Raw genomic sequence first — 7,081 nt, 5'->3', positions numbered from 1 at the left:
CAGATAAGTAGGTATTGATTTTCTACATCCAAAAATAAGCTAAATAATGTTGTGCCCCATAAAAAAATAAGTACAGTAACCTTACCCAAGTGTTGTTACAATTCCTTGTTAGCCTGATTCTGAGTTGGTATCTTCTAGGTTTGAAGAACATTTCAAGATTTTATGTTTTAGAAAGTAGTAAATGATAAATCATCCCAAACTTTCACCTCAAGAGTTCCATAGTCAACATAAAGATCTAAAAATTATATCAACTTAGTTGCCTATTTATCTAGTGGATCTTCTCTTCTTTATAAGAATTTGGGTTAGAAGAGATTGGGTGAAGAACCAACAATTTGGTTAACCCTGATGCACTTCCTCTTCTAACATTTGATTTTAGAATTTCAAGATTTTTTTAATTTTGCACAACTTGCACTAATATTTCTATCATATATTTGAGTTAATGAATTCATAAACAAACATGCCACCTTTGATCCTAGATTTTAATTAAAATGACATACCACCTTTGATCCTAGATTTTAATTAAAATATGCACATAAAAATTTCAAATTCTTATATTTTCTCTCCAAAATAAACCCTCATACAAGTATTACATAACAAAATAAGACACGGTAAGTATTACAAAGTCACTTCCCTATTTTATTTCCCCAATCCCACAAAAAAATAGAAAATGGGCTTAAGGAACACCCCGAGATCTTACATGAAAAAAGTTAAGAATTTGGGGACCCATCGAGTGTTTACCAAATTTTGAAGAAGAGAAATATGAGAGCTTGATGAATAGGTATATCGATCTTCCCATCATCATATTCAAAAATAGTAGACACAAAAAAGACATCAATTAAAAGAAGGGAATTCTTATTAACTTATTATGCTAAAAGCAATTGAAAAAGAGAAGTGGTATGAGAAAAGATTCACGTGTCTTCCTTCCAACGTGATTTATTTCATGTTGGGTGAGCACACCTCATCCATGGATGTGGAAGGGAGGTGTATAGAATCTCATCTTGGAGCTCATGGATTTGTCTAATCCCCCTTTTTTTTCTTTAATCCTTAAAGAGTTTTAGACCATCAAGAGGAAATTCAATAAGAACAACCACATTTTCCTTAGGAACTTTGAGAGCAATCTCTCCTAGAGACAAAATGATCCAAGGTCCATGCCAAAGAAAAATTAATTGATAGTTTGGAATCACTTTCTTTGATCTTTTCAATGTAATCAAACCCCCCACTTCAAGATGTTCAAAATAATCATATTTTTATTCAATAATTCACAAGAGAATGACTAAATATGAAGATGGTCACTCCCTGTATTAGAAACGTGAAATTGAACATCAAAATTCCCAAAAAAAGCTAGACTACATAGACGAAAAATAAAAGAGAATGAAAAAGAAAAGTGGGAGAGAATGGGGGATGATAGCAAGTGAAAATATTAGTATTTATCACTATTTTTATGGCTGAAAAGTAGCGAATGCTTTCAAACATTATGCTTCAAATCTAAATGCAAGTAGAGAAGGTTTTGCTAGCGGTATAGCTCATTCACAAAAATTTATTAATCACTACCAAGTAGTGACTCTTCTGTCATTAATTAAGTTCATCCCAAATTTTATTGTCATATCAAGTAGGGACTAGAGGGACATAATTTATAACAATTTTTTTCAATGGAATGTTGGTTCCAATATTTGAGTGACTTCATAATAGCAAACATTTTCAATATTAGTTTTAAAAATCTCATCAATTTGAAAAGAAGTGAAAAACTTATAAACTAGTTAGGAACACATACCTAATTTACAAAAAACTCTATCAAAGAGAGTGACAAGGGGATAAACCAGATGATCTTCCTTCCGTGTTGGATTATCAATTGATATTATTTGTGTATAAATGGTTTATTTTAATGATGATATTCCTAACAAATTTGTACAATATAATATTTATAATGTTTATTGATATTATCATTGGTATATTGGGAATGTGCTATGATTAGACTATTTTAATTCACTTCACATAAATAGATTTAATGGATATTAGAGGTCAATAACTATAATATAATTATAATATCCTTTAATAATGTGATTCAATTTCACTTATTTTTTATATAATTATCATTTATACTCTATAGATATAAAAATAAAAACAAGTCTTTTTTCAATATTTAATTATAATAGAATTTTTCACCTTTATGGAAGCTTGAAATTAAACTATTCAATTTTTACCCATATAATAATATCAAATCAAAGCCTCTCCCAACTGGCATGTGGAAAATGAACCTCGATGAAGTCTCTGGAGGGGATTTTGAACCCTTAGGTGTGAGATGTGTAATTAGGGATTACATGTGTAACATGGTTAAAGTTGCATTAAAGAAACTATAAAGACAAGAATGAATAATGAAGTCAAAGCAAGTTTTATTGCTTGGCCTACACTTGGTGAAATTATAAAATAAATTGATATAATTATGATTGAAGGTTATTTAATAGAAATTTTTCTCTGCATTAAAAAAATACCTTCAAATCATGGAAGGATTAACAATATTTTGAATGATTCTTGTACTATCAAGGATAATCTATCCTCCTTCATCACAAGTTACTATTTCCATGAGGGAAATATGGTTACCAAATTCCTTTCAAACCAAGGCATAGATATTATGATGAAATGATCACTAGTAGTAATGACAATAGGTAGTTAGGCCTCCAAGAGGTAGGGAATAATTAACAATAAATATTATGAATAAATCATGTGATGGATTAGTTACAAGGCTATTTATATCAATATTTATCAATGTTCTCTAGTCAGCAAGGTACTTCTCTCCACAACGCATGCTTGACATTATTTGTATATGACATTAATCAACAATATGTCCTTTATCCTCTTGAGACTCTAGAGCATTTCCAAATAATGTCATATTTTCCCTCAAGTTCATGGAGTGGATTATTTAGATGGTAGGAAATCTTTAACAAATGACATTTTTAAATGAGATAAAAGGAGGTGAGAACATGGCTAATATTTTTCTTTCGAAGTAGGTTGCTTTTGAAAGTATTTCAAAATGTTTTAGCTATGTATTTTATTGAGGGGATAGTGTAGCACAAAGTCAATATAGACATTTCATTCACCTTCATCACTAATATTTTCACTATAGAAAATGATAAGGAGCTCACAAAGGCCTTTGGAAAATACTAGACATATGTGATAAGTTCAAGGTATGCATAAATAAAGTTGTTGACAAAGTGACCCATGTGTCAACCTAACTTCTTTCCTATGTAGTGGTTTAGAATTCAAAGGGTTGGCTTCTATTGGAATGGTACATAGAATTGAGTAAAGGTCAATAGCATTGATCAAGGAGGTTGTTATCGTACAAGAATACCCCAAAGGTATTACAAGGTTTAATAGCTCAATTATGGATGTCATGGAACTTAGTGTCCCAAAAAAAGTCTTCCCCTCTTCAAGAGAAATTCACCTATCCAAGGCATCCAAGGCCATTAAAATTATATAGTGAAGTGTGGGACTAGTAAAAGGGGAGGACAATTCTTATTATTTATAATTCCTAAATGTTTGTTCATGCTCTCAACATGGGAATGTTTAGTAATCTCTAGATTTGAGTTTATAATGGTTACACGCTACTACTATCTATCTCACCAATTTTCTCTCATAGCCTCTAGTTCTAAAATAGGTTGTTATTAGCAATTTTTTGGCGCAAATACTTGACCATCAATTTCTAGTTATCTCCACGTAAGGGATTTTTTGTTTTCAACATATATGGTATATATTGACTACCATTTTGTAAACGATCTATCAATTCGTTTGCCCATAGTCAAAATAGGAATTTGTATGCATTTCTCTCAATATATTAATAGAAAGGGAGAGGGCCCATGCCCCTTGCTTGAATTATCAAAGAACAAATATAGTAAAAAATTTATAATTATTGACAACATATATACTTAAAAGAATATGATATAAGACTTATTTCTTATGATTCTCTTAACACTTTTATAATTGTTAAATTTCTATATATAGCTTCACTTATGATGAAACAATATTTATCACTTTTTATTAAAAAATATTAAAACTTTTATAAAATTTGTAATTATATATTTCAAACAGAATATATTTTCCTTACAATCTTATTAGCCCATTATAATTAATATAGTACATAACCTTCAATTTCACTTATTGATTTCAAGTGAGAGGAAATAGGGTTTGCATGCTCTATGTTGTAAACAAAGGAATTCCTTCACTCTAAGATAATTACATTATTTAGCTTAGGAAGGGCAATTATAGTGTAAAGCTTAATCATGGACCATTCCTTCCCATTTTAAGATAAAATAAGTGCATTCTCGTCATATAGAGGAATGAATTAAGATGGGTGCTATCTTCTTCTAGACGAATGCATCATAGTCCATTTTAAGAATGATGGCAAGATGTGAATTAAGATCATGTGGGCAAAAGTGTACTATTTTTTATTGATAAACTACCACAGAGTTAGCTAATATATGAGGAAGATGAAGATAATGTCAGTAGTTGGGTAAGATAGTGAGTAGACTTGCAAAAGACTTTCCCCCCACAATCATTCCATCTTTAATGGGTTGCAACTCATAAGCAAATTTCCATTCCTTAAAGCAGTACAATAGGTGGGGAACCTTTGAACAGTTGAATGCAGGCTCTGGCCCATTTGATACTGGGTAAAACATGATTATGGTGTGTTTCACATTGATAAAATCTTATCCTCCTGCATTTTTGGATTGTTCCATGTTTTTAGAAGGTAAATAGTGGATAGAAAGTAAATAACTGGTCCAATATTGTTCTTTATGTGGAACCCTCTAGAAAGTAAACAGCTGGTGCGGTGTTATTTTCATGGAGCCCTCTCACCATTGTTAATTGTTAATTGTTTAAGCTTCTTCCATTTAAAGAGTTGGAAGCAACAAATCATGGATTGAGAAGTCTTGTATGATATCAGGATTCAGTAAGATTTTCTGTGGGTTTGGCTAAGTGTAAAGCTTGAAAGCAGCAGTTTGAGCTTTCTCTTTTCACTAATCCAAAATTTGGAACCAATTGATCTTTAACCAGAGCTAGTGTTATTGATCAGATTTGTCAAATTCAGAAAGTTTTGTGATATCTGATTTCACAATCTATGAGACTAATGTTGCTATTTTTTATTTTGATTGTGTAAGATTTTTTTATCATCATCGTTTCAGATTACAATCCGTGATCCATCAACAGAATGTTAGAGAGCTAAAGGAAGGAAGTTTGTTAGATCTTGTTTTGCTCAAGGTCAGATTTCACTGATACAATTTCATTTCTCAAATGACTTCTTGTTGAAATTTAATCCCTTAAGCTTAAAAACAAGGAAGTGAATGCATTTTTATGTTGCTATAGTTTACAATCAGGTGATTTACTTAGCTATGTTTCTGAGATTTGGGTATGGGAGGTGTTTGCTTCCAGATCTGTTTCTTGAAAAGCTTCTAATTAGTCAAAAATTTTGCTGCTAGTAGTAGTAACTTTCTAACAGTTCTTTTGAATTTTATGAAATGTGTTGCAGAAATCAAGAAATCCAAGGCAGTTGATGAAATCTGCAGAGTTTCAATTTCTTCATCTGAGGAGAATTTACCTTGTATGGGCTTAAGTTTTTCTCTTCAGGAATTTGCTTTGAATTTCTAGTTGCAGGGACAGGATGATTCTACTGGGATTGTTGGCAGAACTGTTGCAGAAGTATATAACTAGAGTTTTGGGTTCTCAAATTACAGTCACTGAATCTATTCTCCCTGTAATGCCCAGATTAATAGCATCAACAAGCTATCCAGTTCTCATAAGTTTCTAAGGCTTAATGCAATCTTATGCTACAAACTCGATTGTTCTGGTCATTGATTAAATTCAAAATCCCAAAACTATGCTTAGATGTAGAAGATTGTTCTGTTCATTTGTTAGAAGGTGATTTGAAGAGGAGATCGTTTCAAACCTCACGAAGAATTGAACTTCAATTTGTTTCAATGATTTTGCAGAACTAAATAATTTTGTTACTGAAATTGGGATTTTGCTGTAAATTATAAGGATACCCATTGTTGCTGTGATGGATTCAAATGCTAAAAATTAAGCTCCATTGAAATAATCTTCTCAAATGAATTTTAATGCGATTTGTCTTTGGTATTGTTCCCGATAGAGTGGAGGAGTAATGATCTTTTTCCGGTCAGGAAGTATTGAACTTCAATTCGTTTCAATGATTTTGCAGAACTAAATAATTTTGTTACTGAAATTGGGATTTTGCTGTAAATTATAAGGATACCCATTGTTGCTGTGATGGATTCAAATGCAAAAAATTAAGATAATCTTCTCAATTGAATTTTAATGCGACTTGTCTTTGGTATTGTTCCCGATAGAGTGGGGGAGTAATGATCTTTTCCCAGTCATGAACATTTTATCCACTTTTTCACATTTTCAATGAGAGAAAACTGATTTCGCGGTGCAGAAAGCAACGTTTTGGGCCAAAGATGACCCCACTGTTGATGGTAATTGACATCCATAATATATTGTCGTCCTTCAACAAGGAATTTACTTTCAGAGTAAAGCAATAAGTTTTTACTTTTATAGGGTATTCATTCTTCAAAGTTGTTTAGATCAAGATTCATTTAATGTTGAGAACCTTTCAGCATCATCAAAGATCATTTTAATTATTCGGTTTACGGTCTTATTTCTTATATGACTTAATTTTTTGTAGAATCATTAAGAATCATTTAACATCTCCAAAAGATCAAGAACCCATTCAATATCATCAAAAGATCAAGGACCCATTGACAAACAACATATATTTTAAATGAAATAAAATTACATTGTAGTGTAAAGAAAATGAACTTTCCTTTTGGTTAATCTATCTTGATATAATAAAATATATAAGTTTAATTAATTTAGATTAATTTAATGGTAATAATGTGAGGATGTATTTAGTTTTATAATTGAAGAATGTATATAATTTTAAAAAATTGTACATTTTGGATTTGGAATAGAATGTCTTAGTTTGTTATTTACCTTGTGATCAGAATATTATGTTTTCTCTATGCAAAGTCAAATTCAAGGATCCACATTGAGTTTGTTGTCATGGATATTGTAG

General features: G+C 31.0%; 1 long non-coding RNA gene across 1 annotated transcript; it reads left to right on the top strand.

Annotated features, from left to right (window-relative positions):
- The first annotated feature begins 4,766 nt into the window (after positions 1 to 4,766).
- Positions 4,767 to 6,047, top strand: LOC131063711 (uncharacterized). Its single transcript, XR_009111121.2, has 2 exons — positions 4,767 to 5,250; positions 5,519 to 6,047. It is a non-coding gene; the product is annotated as an uncharacterized LOC131063711 (long non-coding RNA).
- Positions 6,048 to 7,081: the final 1,034 nt, after the last annotated feature.

Source organism: Cryptomeria japonica, chromosome 8 (genome assembly GCF_030272615.1).
Source record: "Cryptomeria japonica chromosome 8, Sugi_1.0, whole genome shotgun sequence".
NCBI lineage: Eukaryota > Viridiplantae > Streptophyta > Pinopsida > Cupressales > Cupressaceae > Cryptomeria > Cryptomeria japonica.
Note: the sequence above shows the minus strand (reverse complement) of the source record. Positions and strands in the feature narration are given on the sequence as shown.